This window comes from Macaca thibetana, chromosome 8, assembly GCF_024542745.1.
Source record: "Macaca thibetana thibetana isolate TM-01 chromosome 8, ASM2454274v1, whole genome shotgun sequence".
In the NCBI taxonomy this organism is placed as follows: domain Eukaryota; kingdom Metazoa; phylum Chordata; class Mammalia; order Primates; family Cercopithecidae; genus Macaca; species Macaca thibetana.
In genome coordinates this window covers 11,567,984-11,582,584 of record NC_065585.1, presented here as the reverse complement: position 1 = coordinate 11,582,584, position 14,601 = coordinate 11,567,984, and the positions used below count along the sequence as shown (strand labels likewise).

The 14,601-nt window shown below is 50.6% G+C and overlaps 1 protein-coding gene across 7 annotated transcripts in view; it reads right to left on the bottom strand.

The window, feature by feature from the left end:
- Positions 1–12,280, bottom strand: part of ST3GAL1 (ST3 beta-galactoside alpha-2,3-sialyltransferase 1) — a 114,428-nt gene extending 102,148 nt beyond the window's left edge. For all 7 annotated transcript variants that reach the window (XM_050802257.1, XM_050802253.1, XM_050802252.1 and 4 more), the window contains exon 1: positions 11,884–12,280. The gene's annotated coding sequence lies outside the window, so the exon portion shown is untranslated. The remainder of the gene's footprint in view (positions 1–11,883) is intronic.
- Positions 12,281–14,601: the final 2,321 nt, after the last annotated feature.

Below are 14,601 nucleotides of genomic sequence, written 5' to 3'. Positions count from 1 at the left end.
TTAACAGCGTTTTCAAGTAAGAAGAACGACAACAAACCTTTCTCTCCATTGTGAAGATGTTATTAAAAGGGAATTTTCCAAGGTTGCAACAGCGACGCTGACCATTCCTTTTACGTGAAGCAGGCTGCCTCCAAGAGGCTCCCATCTAGCTAAGTGATTGCAAACTTTACACTCAGCCTTCCTGCTCAGTCCTTTCTCCAACCCCCCAGTAGGCTCAAAGTGGCTCACTGCCTCCCTCAATCCCCAAGCACCTTGGGGCTCTTGGAATTCACTCTATACCGACAAGCCACAAAGATGAGTTCTTGCAAGCAGCCATGCAAGGACAGACGTGGAGCAGTTAAAAGGATACAAAAGTACAGATAGGAGGAATAGGTTCTAGTGTTCTGTGGCACTGCAGGGTGGCTACAGTTAACAAGAATTTATAGTATATTTTCAAATAGCTAGAAGAAAGGATTTTGAACGTTTCCAACACAAATGATGAACGTGTGAGGTGATGGATATGCAAATTACCTTGATTTGATCACTCTACATTGCATGTATGGAAACTCACTATGTACCCCATAAATATGTACAATTACTAGATGCCAGTTTTATTAAAAAAACACACACACTGAAATACCATCACTCCCATCAGCATGACAACTTACAACAGAAAAAATATTTGCATTTCATGTTTATTATCTATTGCTGTGTAATAAATTATGACAAATTTAACAGCTTACAGGAAAAAAAAGCCAGTCTGTAACAGGCTAAATAAACCCACGGACCCATCCCAGTGATGGTGAATCGGGGAGAAGACTCAGAGCCTCAGCCTTTGGGAGAATGAAGCTGCTGGTGTGAGACCTGGAAAGCACTAGGTGGAGAAAAGTCAGGAACTCCTGCCCAAAAAGATATTACAGGGCATAGGTTCATGGTCACCATGTTCATGTGACACACGTGGTCACAGCACATCTCATGGGCTGGGCTAGGGGCCAGGCAGCTGGTGTGACCAGTTTCCTATCTGAACCTTAGAGAAGCTGCCCTTCCCTTCCAGGGTCCCCACTGAGCCAGGGATATAGGATGACCTGGGAATTACATTGCATGGGGCCTGAGGCCTCAGGCTTCGGAAAGAAATGGTGCGCTTATAAATCCTGGTTCTGCCACTTTCTAGCTAAGTGACCTCTGTTAAGTGACTTAACCTCTCTAAACGTTGGTTTCCACACCTATAAACTGAGATTAGGGAAAAGTGGAAACATACACTTTACAGAGAGTCACTGTAAAGACTAGGCTCCCATATCAAACGAGTGAGAAATTCTAATGAAGTAAAGTAGGCAATCCAGCCCAGCCCAGGTGGAGGGCAGACAGCACCCAGACAGCCTGTCACGTAGAATGCATAAACTCTTAAAGTTTTCTAGAAAATACAATCAATTGAAATTATTTTCTGTGAAGCCTTACTCAAGGTTTGCCCAGAGCCATCTTTTTGCTTGCTGCCGGTTAATCAGTTTGCCCCAAAAAATATGCAAGCAAGATACCCTGTCACCAAACTGTCTGCCGGATTTTCCTCCCCTCTGGCCTCTGTTGCTTGACTTTGATTCCAACTCCTTAGAAGCTGATTTCCACCTCTGCAAGAACAGGATTTACGTGCAAAATAACTAAATAATGAGCAGACCACCCAACTACATGTCTCTGAGTGCCGTGAATTCCTTGAGCTTTCTGGAGGTTCCACTGAGACACATGTACCTGGGTCTCACCATCAGAACCCTCCACTGCCTTCCCTGTCTCACAGGTAGCAACTGAGCTCTCTGACTTCCTAATGCTAAAGCTGGTTCTTGGCCAAATGAGCTTCTGGTGCCGGTTCACTCCTATTTCACATGAACTGTAAATGGTGGTTGCAGTGGTTGTGTTATGTTAGATTGTTGTGATGATAATTTGGGCTCCATCAGCTGACTCTAGGATCTAATGAGGATGTAGAGACTTAGATTTATGTTGTTGTTTTTGCCACTGTTCTCACGCTCAGTCAAGGAGGGAGCACGGGGGTGAGGTGGAGGCTGTAAGGTACTGGGGTGCCGGGAATGAAGCGAGGTAGCTCTACCAGGGCTGGAGGCCTAGATCTGCCATTTCCCAGACACTCGAGCAGATGTTGATCAAGTCACCTCACTGCGCTGTGTACCCCTCTACAGTTCAGAGTGGGAAGGGTGATTGATGGAGACTCTAAAGGCATAAACTAAGGACGAGTGTGATAGAACTGCACGGTTGGTGAAGGTCTGGGCTTATTCCTTCCCCAAGAGTGATCCACAGTGGCATATACCTGTAGTCCCAGCTACTCAGGAGGCTGAGGTGGGAGCTCAGCAGGCGGAAGTTGCAGTGAGCCAAGATCACATACTGCACTCCAGCTTGGGCAACAGAGCGAGACCCTGTCTCCAAAAATAAAAATAAAAAAAAGAAAGACCCACCAAGTATAAATGATAATTTCAGACACACAGATCTGGAGGCAGGGCCCCATGTGACATTTGCCAGTAAGTCACTTCTCCCCTCTGAATCCACATCTTTTTTTTTTTTTTTTTTTTTTTTTTTTTTTGAGACAGAGTCTCATTCTGTCACCAGGTTGGAGTGTAGTGGCAGGATCTCGGCTCACTGCAACCTCCACCTCTGGGGTTCAAGTGATTCTAACTCAGCCTCCCAAGTAGCTGGGACTACAGGCACACACCACCATGCCCAGCTAATTTTTGTACTTTTAGTAGAGACGGGGTTTCACCATGTTGGCCAGGGTGGTCTTGATCTCTTGATCTCGTGATCTGGCCACCTCGGCCTCCCGAAGGGCTGGGATTACAGGCATGAGCTACCGGGCCTGGCCTGAATCCACATCTTTATCTACAAAATCAGGAAGACCCTCAGAAGAGCTGAACTGAGGGCCAACTCGGGTCAGGGCTGTAGATGCTGGTGTCTGTGAAGGTCGCTGGGTTGGTTCAGGTGTTTGAGCTCTTGACCACTGAGAGTTCTTTGCCCTTGTTAGGGCTCCAGTGCATTAAAGGCAGGGAAGGAGAATAGAGTCGTTTAATACTTGGCCAAATCCAGGGGATTTATTTTGGGCTCCAGTCTAGTCTTCTAAGGATCTAACAAAAGGGATTTTTTGTTGTTTTTTTCTTTTTTTTTCCCCACCGGGCCTTTTATTTCCAAAAAGGTAAATGCCCAATTAGATAGATTTTTGTTTTTTATGTGGAATTGTTTTAGGCTTTTTGAGCTTGAAACAACATTTTGGAGTCATTCCACCCTCTCAGCTAGAGAAAGTAGCTGGTTTGCTTTGGTTGGGGTTTACTGGTTGGGTTTTTCTCAAGAGCTCTCTGCTAAGTAAATATGCATGAAGGGACTTTTTAGCTACTCTGGTGTTTTAGTTCACTGTGGATTCAAATGGATTTTTTTTAATGTAGCAAAATCTATTACAGTGCTATCTATTGGGTTTGATCTTTTCTTTTTTTAATGTAGCTAATGAAATCCAGAGAAAGTACTTTATTTGCACACTCTAATGTGTACTTTCCAAAAGTCATTTGTAACCCTCTTTTTAATTCTGCCAAATACTTTGGAGCTAATGTTCTTTTCTTCTCAGCTTTTCTGAATTATTGCAAGTAATTTTTAAGTCATATTTTATACTCCCTAAGGGCTACAGAATCATACATGATTAGATAGGCTTTGTTTAATAAAAATTATAGAAGGCCATTGTTTTGGATTAAGTTTCTGCACTAGGCCCCAACAGGGCACACTGAAAATCAAAATAGAGTTACCCACGCTAAAGTTCCAGGTCCCTAAACCCAAACTGAGGGGGGATAGGTAGTCAAAAACGGAACCATATCCTCGAGATGTGGCAACCATGGCACAGCAACCTCAGGGTCAACATGAGAAGCCACAGCATTCACACTATAGCCCAGTTTATTCAAGCCAAGTTAGCTCCAGTAAGGAATTTCCCCCGTAAGAGGATGCACATTTTGATTTTACCTGTCCTCAGACTGAATATTTGCTCATTATAATAGCAAAAAACACACCCCTGGTTGGAGATTTCAGATGTTAATGAGACATGTGACATATGAGCAAGCATGTACGGCTGCCGCACACGTGCACCCCGAGGACCACCCAGAACATGCGTACTAGTAGCACCTCTTCCCGCCTCCTTGTGAATAACCGCGTAAGGCTCTCATCAAGGGAGTCTCCCCAGTAAGTCAATCCTGTCCCGTCCTCGCGAACAGCCCGCCCTGAATCCTCAGTCAGAGTGTACTGTCTGTTCTGCATGTCACTTTCAGAATACCCTGCCTCTTTTGCAATAGACGGCTCCATGCTGCATCTCCTTTGCCGTGTGTCTCTTGTTTAATTTCTTTTAAACTAAGGAGACAAGAACTGAGGTTTTACAACAGCCATCGACAAAACTAAGTTGTCATCTCACTTCCTAAGAAATCAGGAGACAGTCAATTTCCCAAATAGGCGGGATTAAACTGTCAACTGGTATGATCATGAAGTTCCCTCAGCTCTAATCCTTCTGCAGCCTAAAGTAACCGGATGTTAACTAATCAGTTATTTTTCTAGCGTTCTCTCTAAATGTAATGAATACACACTTTGTTGCTTCTGGTTTCTTCAGTCCTGTTTATAAAGCCAACCTCCTCTGCTCAGCTCACTGGAAAACTTATTCTGTTTTGTGGAACAAAGTGTTGCTCAATTCTAGAATCACAATAAAGCCAATTTAGGTCTTTAAATTTCTTGTCATTCTGCCCTTTGGCACTTTCATGTGTTTTAAAGAGAAAATACACACACACACACACACACTCACACACAGTCAGAAGAAATGATCCAAACATCGTCAGAATAATTGGAAGAAAGAAACTTTTAACCTACAAATATTCAAATCATATTATTTGAATGCTGAATAGGTTAAAAGGCCATGTTGGAGTACCACTCACCCCCACACCACCCTGTCTAAATCTTGACCTTCTCAGGAATCAAAACTAACATTTGTTGAGAGACCTTTACTGAATAAACCTGTTTAGTTTTCACATCAACTGTACAAAGCGTGACCTCATGACAGAAGAGGAAGCTGAGACATAGAAAAGGTCAGTAATTCGATCATGAAGTAATAAACCTCTGATTGAAACCCAGGCAAACCTTAACACTTAAACTATTCTGCTTCTCATTAAGATGCTACTGATAACAATTTAAAGGTCTTCACAATGTCTTACAACGGATGTTCTTACTTTACTAGGGCTGATAAGATACGATGGGTTAAAATGTGGGCTCCCACCAGCTGTGTGACCTTAGGCAAGGGGGTTACCTTCCAGTTCCTGGGCATCCTACCTGCCAACTGGTAATCTTGTGACTACCCCCTCTCCACCCCCGGCTGTTGCAGATTCAAATGAGATGACAGCTCTGTATGTGTGTGTGTGTGTGTGTGTGTGTGTCTCCTCAATCTGCCCTCCAGGCCTGCTCCTAATCCACCTCCACCTTGTCCTGACCTGGGGGGCTCCATCAAGGAGCTCCCTGCCTTTGGCCGTTGGGTAGGCTCAGATCTTGGTGCCACAGAATTGCACAGGGCAGGCCAGAGGAGAGCAAGGTTGTAGGGTTGGTCTGCCTGGCTCCTGTCCTGCCAAGTTGAGGAGGGGGCCTGTGGTCTCTCTCTTCCAGAGGCTTCTGGCAACTACTGCGATGCTCTCCTGGTTCCCCTAGCCCATTCCCCACCATGCCACTTCTCCTGGGGGTGGTAACTGGGCCCAGGTGCTACAGCATCCCTTGCTGACTTCTCTGAACCAGGGCACCATCTCTGTAGGCACACCTTTATTCAGACCCTCCATTCAATGCTTCCTGCCGAACCCCAGAATGATAAGATGTTCAAAATACTTGGCACTACTGGGTATACATTAAACTATGAAAAGTAGATGCTGCTAAAATTCTTATCAACAAGGCAGGTTCCTGTGCTTCATTTTGTGGGGTCCTCCTAACTCTCCTGTAATAGAGGGAGTGGGAATTTATACTACCATCTCCCAGCTGAGGAAACAGAGGGTCAAAGAGGTTAAACAATGTGCCCAAGGTCCCCAGCCTGGAGCAGATGGGACAGGGCCAGGGCCCAGGAGTTCTATATCCTTGGCCAGCAGTTTCCCTGCAGGAATTCCCCTGACTCTTTAGAAAACACCTCAACTGCAGAGCCCTCTCTAACAGTTGTCCCAGGTGGGAACCACAATAGCATCCACTGCAGGTGCCTTGAACTTTGACACAAGTCCCATCCCTGCTGGCCAGCCAGGCCACACAGGAAGGGCTCCCGCCAGGTGGCCAGGGTTCATGATGCTGGGCACCTCAACCACCTTATGCTACCCCCCACCTCCCTCGTGTGTCCCTGCTTCTGGTAACAGTGCTTTGGGTGGCTTCTTAGGCCAGAGCTCTGGCTAACGAGTAATTCTGTGTCCTGCCCTAGGGACAAAGAAGCCAGAAGTTTGACATAACCCATAGGAATGAGAGGAGTGTGCTGCCCCAACACAGTCATTAGGCCTTGCTGCTTCCAGGCGGATCATTCACAAACCATCTTACCTTAAAATCAGCCTCCTCCTACTTCAAAAGTGCTTTTCCAGGCGTTTTCCAGAACTTCCTGCCTTCAGTCAACTCCTCCATTTCCCACAGGCTCTGTCCTGAGGAGTGCCCCATGCGATCACTTTCTCTTATACACAGACTTAATGCAACTGGAGTCAGGGAGGCTCTGGGACTCCTGCACACACAACTCTCCCACAAGAATCCTCTCCCTTAATCCTCCTGGCGTCCCCTGCCTCCCCTGCATTGCAGGGGGCGATCACCCACATGCACCTCAAACCTGGCTCACGGAAATGCAGGGACTTGCTCCAGCTCACCCAGCCAGCCTGGATAGTAGCGTCCCCCTGAAAACCTGGGCGCTTTCTCCTACCTGCCACCCGCCATGCCATTTAAACTCACCCTCCTAAATCAGCTATGAAAATCTGAGATAAAGTACACGGACGAGCATTAAAAATAAAGCACTAAGTTCTTTTTTTTTTTTTTTTTTTTTTTTAAGGCAAATGCAAAGCAGCCACTCTCTGTTTTATACACGGGCATTCCAACACTTGGAGGCTCTCGTGGTGTAGAAACTTGCAGCCTGGCTGCGAGGCAACAATTCCTCCCACACAAACCAACCAGAGATCAGGACCTACGGAGGGAAAAGAGGCCAAAGCATTGAACCTCTAAAATTCCCAATTCCCTTACCTCTTCAGAACCATGTGGAACAGGATTACAGCCAATCTATTTATTTTACTTTATTATTATTATTATTTTGCACACACAGGGTACATGACGCTTTGATATTGAATGTATTCAAGAAGATACCTTTGCTCTTTTGCAGTCTGACTCATCCATCTCTAGAACACCCTTCTGTGGGTCCCTCAAAGTGGAGGGACCCTTTCCCTTCTCCGTTCCCATTTTGCTTAGCACCTGTGTATTTCTACATGCAGCCTGACTGGGTATGTCCTTGTCCCCCTCCCCAGGGCACGGTGATCTCTGGGACAGCAAGGAACAAGGACCGAGTATTCTTTCCTCTCTGTATCTCAGCATTTTGCATGGTGCTCCTGGAAGGTAATAAGTTCCCAGTAAATGTTGGCTCAAATGAAATCAAAACCCAACCACCACCAATAACAAGACCAAATAAACAATAAAACCCCAGATTTTACAGTTCATTGACTTCCCCTCTGAGCCTCAATATTTTTGCATTAAAGCAAAAGGGTTGACCAAAGCGATTTCTAAGGTCATGTTCAGCTTGTAGATGGGAAGCAAAACAGGCGCTGGTGAGATTACTGGGGTTCTTTCTGCAATATGCACCAATTTGGGAGCCCCCACAAATGGCACCCTGGCTCTGTCAGGTTTCAGACCTCAGAGTCTGAAACTTCTGAGACTCCTTTCAAAAATCTAGTGTTGAGAACTGCTAGAAAATGACTTTGCCAAGGGGGTGTGGGCTCTGAATGGTCCTGGCCATTCTTTGAGAAGGGAGATGCCCTTGGCATGGGGTAGTAGACAGTCCAGCTGCCCCAAGCCAGGGCTGTCTGTGATACCAGGAGGGTTTTGAGGGTGATGCTGGCTGAAGCAAACATAAATGAGGTGGTGGCTGTCTTCACAAAGAGAAGCTTTTAATGGACCCACAATGACGGGCAGCAGAACTCTAAAGCTTCGTTTTTTTGGGTTTTTTTTTGTTTTTTTTGAGATGGAGTCTCGCTCTGTTGCCCAGGCTGGAGTGCCATGGCACGATCTCGGCTCACTGCAATCTCCACCTCCCGGGTTCAAACGATTCTCCTGCCTCAGCCTCCTGAGTAGCTGGGACTACAGGCACCCACCACTATGCCTGGCTAATTTTTGTATTTTTAGTAGAGGCAGGGTTTCATCATGTTGGCCAGCTGGTCTCAAACTTCTGATCTCAAATGATCCATCCACCTCGGCCTCTCAAAGTGCTGGGATTACAGGCATGAGCCAGTGCGCGCAGCCAAGCCTCTCATTTTGAGAGTGAAACTAAGACCCAGACCCGAGTTGCAAAGTAACTCAGCGCTGCCACTGGAACTCAAATGCAGGCTCTCACGGGGCCCCAGTCTGGGCTCCTGTGACCAAATTAGAGCAGAAGAGAGCTCTCAGCTCCTCAGGTGTGCCAGCAGGGATGCTGAAGTTTCCACACAGGCTACACAGCTGAACGAAGCTGCATGTAAGTCTTATTCTAGAAATCTTTGTGACCGGGCCAGCTCTTCCATCGGCCTGTGGAGTGTGTGCACACAGGCATGCAGAACTCACTGGAAAGCTTTACAAGATGACTGGTGGATTTTATTTTTTGCTTTCCTGGTTGCTTTTTGTGATGTAGGAGGGGCCTAGAGTGAGAGTTAATGTTTAGATCCCTGGCCAAAGCTCTACCCAAATATAAACCCTTTGAGTCAGCAACCTTCTACACAGGAACTGACTCAAGCAAGGTTAACTGATCAGAAGGCTCAGAGTCACACATGGGAGAGGGCTCCTCCTTGGGCAATGTCAACTGCCTGCCTTTGGGTGGTGTCCTGGCTTGGGGGCTGCTTGGTGGGGAGGGGAGACAGAGATCTACCTCAGCCCCAAAGACCCAGGACCTAGAAGGACTCCTTCCTGTCAAGCTCACAGACGACTTCATCCCCATAAGAAAGGCTTCCAGATCAGTGACAGCCAATTCTGTGAGTGCCACCAGGGAAGTGGGGCAGCACAGCCCTGTCCATAGTCATCAGGAAGGCTGCTCAGAAGGCAGTTTCCGCCTGCTGCTGCAGAGCTTCGAGGAACAGACTCCATACCCCCTAAGAAACCCTCTGCCATCACTTCTAGCAACACTTCTTGTTTTTCTCTCTCACCCTGGGTGGGGTGCTGTGGCCTCCCAGCCAGGGAGGTAGGCGACCAAGGCCCTGCTCAAGCCCAGGCCCTGGCCTTGCCCAATCGCACCCCAAACAGCAAATCCCAATCCAGAAAAATGCAGGGAAGGCAAATTTCACGGTTTGTGGGATTTTGAAAAGGCAGGAGAAGGAGCACTCTATTCATTCTTTATTTAGCAAAAAGCGTACGATGGAACTTTTTCCCCTAGACCTGAAGTCAAGGTATACACATACACACATATAGAGTATGAACTACCTATATATACACACATTCACTTAATTACATGTATTATAGCCACACGCTGTCTATTCTGCAGAACGTATTTTGGAGAATGTATTATTGGCCTCATTTTGCAGATATGGAAACTGAGACGCCGAGAGGTTAAGTCTGGTGACCAAAGTAAGAGAGACTGGAGACCAGAAGAGACCGCATGCTGTACCCAGACATTTGCAGAGGCGGGGGGGCACGGAGTGGTAAACTCTGTCAGTCATTTCAGCCAACCATGGGATTTCAGAAAACAGCCGGCAGGGGTCCTAATGTTTGGGGCAGGAAGGGGAGGTGGGGGAAGGCACTGTGAGGGACTCCAGCACTGGGCGCCCCTTCCCCACCGCAGAGACAAGCGGCAGTTTCCACAGCAGCCGGCAGGGGGCAGTGCACCTTGCCTTTTCGAAGCCCAGGAAAGAAAACCAGGAGGCTCCGCCCGCAGCTTCTAGGAAAGGCAAGTTGAGCCCCGCACGTAGTAGGTGCTCCAGGCACGTCTAGAAGCCCAAAGGGCTTGACAGATACATTTGAACTCCATTTTAGAGACTGGAAGGGAAGAAGGGGGCGTCCCGGCCCCTGCCAGCACCTTCCACCTTGGGGCCTTGTCAGTGAACACAGTGTTAGCACCTACGACGTGCCAGGCGCCCTGGCGACTACTGGAAAACCAGGCTCCCCTCTCACCCCGTTTTCCTCGTTGGCGAGTCGGCCTCGCCTCCTCCTCCTATCTCTTCCTCTCACCACACACACCCAGCCGCAGAGGGGGGTGGGCGCTCGCTGTCTCCCTGGAGAACCAGCTCGTCTCAAACTTGCGGGGCTTAGGGACCCGCGAGGGGGAGAAGTCGGGAGAGGCCAGGGGTGCCCGGAAACAATCACGAGAAAGCCGGGCGAATGCCTGATGCAGGGACGCGGCGAGCCAGTCACTGCCCCCAGGGTCACGGCTGTCTCCCTCTGCGGGACTCGCCCGGCCCACGGGACGCAGTGACCTGCCCAACCCCCACCCCCTTGCGCGCTTCTGGGCGCGCACGTGTCCCCTAGCGGAACGCACCACCGAGCCCCGCTCGTGGTACGGCCGGCGAGGACCCTCGCGTAGGAGGGAGGAGCGAGTCGGAGCTCCAGACAACGAGCAAAGCCAGACGATACCCACACGCTTCCTGGGAGACCTGGCTGCAAGGCCAGGCTAAGGCGCGCTCCGGAGTCTCTGTGCTAAGCCGGGGCGCAAGCTCAACTCCCATCTCAAGTTCAGCCGCGCTTCCTCCCGCAAGGTCACGCTTAAACACTCGCGCAGAGAAAGGAGGAGCGGAAAGTTGCGCCACCGTCCCCATTTCAAACTAACTGTACCCTGACCAGGGCGCCTCGCCCCAGTGTCACCGCTGTCCGTCCCCGCGCGCTCCCAGAAGGGGTGGCCCTGCCCCCACGCAGGTCACATACACGACAGACACAGGCAAGTTGCTAACTTTTGTCATATTATTTCTCGGGAGCTGCGGCGCCTCAGGGGGTTGGGGCGGATTCGGAGTTTCGAGTTTGCCACTAACACTACTTGGGCCGTGCTCCCCTTGGCCCACCCGCGTCCCCCACTGTCCGCCACGCCGCGTTCAGCTCTCTTGTCCCGGGTGCCAACTTCACCCCCAGATCCGGAGCAGTGTGCGCTGAAGGCGTCCGCGGGGCGCTACCCCCCTCCCAGGTCTTCGCCTGCTCGCAGCGGATTGGGGGACTCGATCCGGATACTGTCCCACGGCCGCTCCTCCAGACACTGGCGGCCTCCGCGGTGTCCCAGCCTGTGACCCCAAATCCGCTCGAGAGCGCCTGAGCCCGGCCACCCAGCGAGATCTCCTCCCACGGGCGGCCCCAGCGGGGGAGATTCCAGCCCGGTGCCGGGTGCAATGTCACTGGGGTTGCTTTCGGGAATCGCTGCCCGGGACTTGGCGTAGGTTCCCCGCAGAGCTCCAGGCAGCTCCTCCAGTGTCGGCCAAAGACCCCTAAGCCCGAACCTCCACCCCGACCTTCTTCCGCTCCCAAAGCCCCGGGTGGTCGCCGCGGCTAAGGAAGGAGTCTCACTATGAATCCTAGGGTCTTCAGTCCCAGCTCCGCAGTCACACCCTCCTAGTCCCCTCCCCATCCCTTCAGTTCCCGGGTCCAGACAATCAACCCTCCACTCCGAGAATCCACAGGAAACTGCCCGAGCCCCAACTCCGGCGGACGCAGCCCCCGCGCACCCCGAGCAGGGTTCGCCTCCGCGCGCGCACTCACCACGGCTGGAGACACGCTGGAGTTTCCGGGATTTGGGCATGAGGGGGTTCGGAGGAGAATAAAGGGGTGTGGGTGTCCCAGACACTCGCCCCCTTCCCAGCTCACATCGTCTCTTCCTTCTTTCTCCGCTCCTCTTCTTCCTCCTCCTCCTCCTCCCTCCGGTCTAGGGCTCTTTGTCTTTGCAAAGTGTCGAAACTGTCTGGCATAGTGGGTTCCGCCGGCGGAGGCTGGAGCCGGGGAAGCGAGGAGGCGGGGTGAGGGTGGGAGAGGGCTCGGGAACACCTTCCCCCGGGTGTAACGGGAGTGAAAGGCGGGGCGACCAAGGAGGGGCCGCCTTTCCAGGCCGGCCGGGGCCGGGAGCCAGGGCGCTCCAGAGCCCAGTCAGCGCCTCCCCTGCGCGCGGCCCTCCCCTTCCTCCGCCCAGTGCCCGCCCCTCCCGACCCGGCGCCTCCGTTCGGCCCCGCCCACCCCCTACCCCCCCTTCCCCGGCTCGGCTTTCCCCTAGCTCCGGGCTTCCTGCAAGCCGAATTTAGCTCTGCCAAGCCACGTGGACCGCAGCGGGCTCGGCAGAGGCCGAGCCTGGGAGACGCCGGAGGCGGCGGCGGCGGCGCGGGGACCTGATCGGCGCCCCGAGAGGAGCCCCCCGCTCCCCGACGCCGCCCTCAAGCTGGCGGGGCTAAGGAAGAGGGCCCGGGCGGGCCGGGAGCCACTGGGGTCCGTTTCAGGAAGAAGACGGGCACTCACCGAGAGGATGGCAGTGCCCAGAAGAATTCGAGTCGGGGGCACGGTGGGGAGAAGGGGCCGATCCCCTGCTGGCGACCGGGCAGAGCCACCCATTTCCTCTAAGGGCGCGGGACTCGAGGTGGGATTTAGGGAGGGGGAAGGGAGGAGCGTGGGCTGGAGGACTTTTGCGGCCAGAACCTCGTTCAGAGCCACAGAGCCGGGCGCTGCGGCCGGCCCTGGTCCCGGCCCCGACCTGCCACCGCTTTTTTCTTCCAGATGCGGAGGCTGCGGCTGGGGCTTGGGGTTTGCGGATTAAGCTTGCAGTTATTTAGCCCTCCCTTTTTTACAGGGAAGCGGGGGCGGTGGAGACTTATTTTGCTGAATGGCAGAGTGCAGGGCTTTCATGCTAAATGCTGTACACAAGTCATGTAAATCTGGTTTTACGGTTCGTAGCCGCTTACTGAGACTACCTCTTTCGCAACTTTTCGGAGGAATGTTAGAGGAAAGAGGCACAGTTGGCACAGTTTGGCTTTAGGGTCATTGCATCCTTCCAGCGCCCCTTGCTCCAGCTGGAGAGAGATCAGCCTTTTGCAGTGGAAGGGGAGAGTCCCTCGGCCTTTGTTTCATCAGAGGGCTGCTGTAGTACAGGGATTCAGGCCAGGGCCCGCATGGCCAGACTTCTTGGGTCAAATCCTGCACTGCCACTCAACGGATGTGTGAGCTTGGGCTAGTGACTGAACCTCCCAGCCTAGGTGGCTCTGTGCCTCGGTGTCTTCATCTGTGAGAACCGACCTAAGAAGTGTCTGTCTGATAAAGCTGTTGTGATCAGTTAGTGAATTCGTACACATAGAACCTTTGGAACTGTCTTTGACATGTAGTAAGTCAACTGTGTAGATGGTGGGTTTCTCCAGTGCCAGGTCCCTGCCCATGGAGGAAGATGACCTGCCCTAGAGGATGGGGGCTAGGGTGTTTGGGAAGACTTCAGGGACTTGGGAGAGAAAAGGAGAAATATTCAGGGATGAGAAAAGTAGAAGAGAAACCAGCTTTTAAAAGGAGGAGGAGAGAGAATGAGAAAAATAACTACTAGAAAGGAAAGGAAAAGATGAATAGCCTTTTAGGAGATTCTGGACCTGCTCTGAGACCTCTTGCCTGACGCCCTTGGTTTTTGATAGAGTTCTAGAGAAGGGGTGAGCCCTTCTGTCTGCCTGGACACATCCTGTGGGCTTTTCTCTTTCCAAAACTCGGGTCAAGGTGTTCACTGCATCTACAAACTGCTTGTGTGCATGGGAGGAGGGGAGCAGAGAGTTCTACTTGCATCAGCTACTGTTCCCTCCAGCAGCAGCGTCTTCCAGCAAGGAAGAGCTTCTAACGTGCACCAGACTTTTAGCTTTGGCTGGGAATATCATCTGGGCCAATAAAGAGTTTTTGGATGAAATAACAAAAGTGTTGTTTATTGTATAGATCAAATAATGTATGGGAACATATTTGAAAAATAGAAAATGCTATACTCATATTAGACTACACTAGTATATCCTAGTAGATTCTATGGAAAAAAGATCAGATTTGGCAAGTAAGGAGCCCCAGGTCATCCAGCTGTTTCACTTTGCAGCCAAGAACCAAAAGCAGCTCAGTTTTAGCTGAGTTCTTACTGTACGTATTATATGTGCAATACTGGCAGTGCAGTAGTTTTGTTTATACCAGCATCACCACAAACACGTGAGTAATGCATTGAGCTGATGTTCTGGTCACTAGGCACAGGAGTTTTTCAGCTACATTCGTGTATTGTGAGACCACTGTCTTATATGCATGTGGTCCATCATTGACCGAAATGTCATCCAATGCATGACTATATATATGAATAGTGTAGATTGTATGGGTTCTGCCAAATAGTTCTGCTAACTCAAATGCCCACCAACATTCTCAGGGTTGGAGGGAGGCTTCAGGACCATGTCTTGGAAGTTCTCCTGGATGACTCTATAGTGAGATGGAAATTCC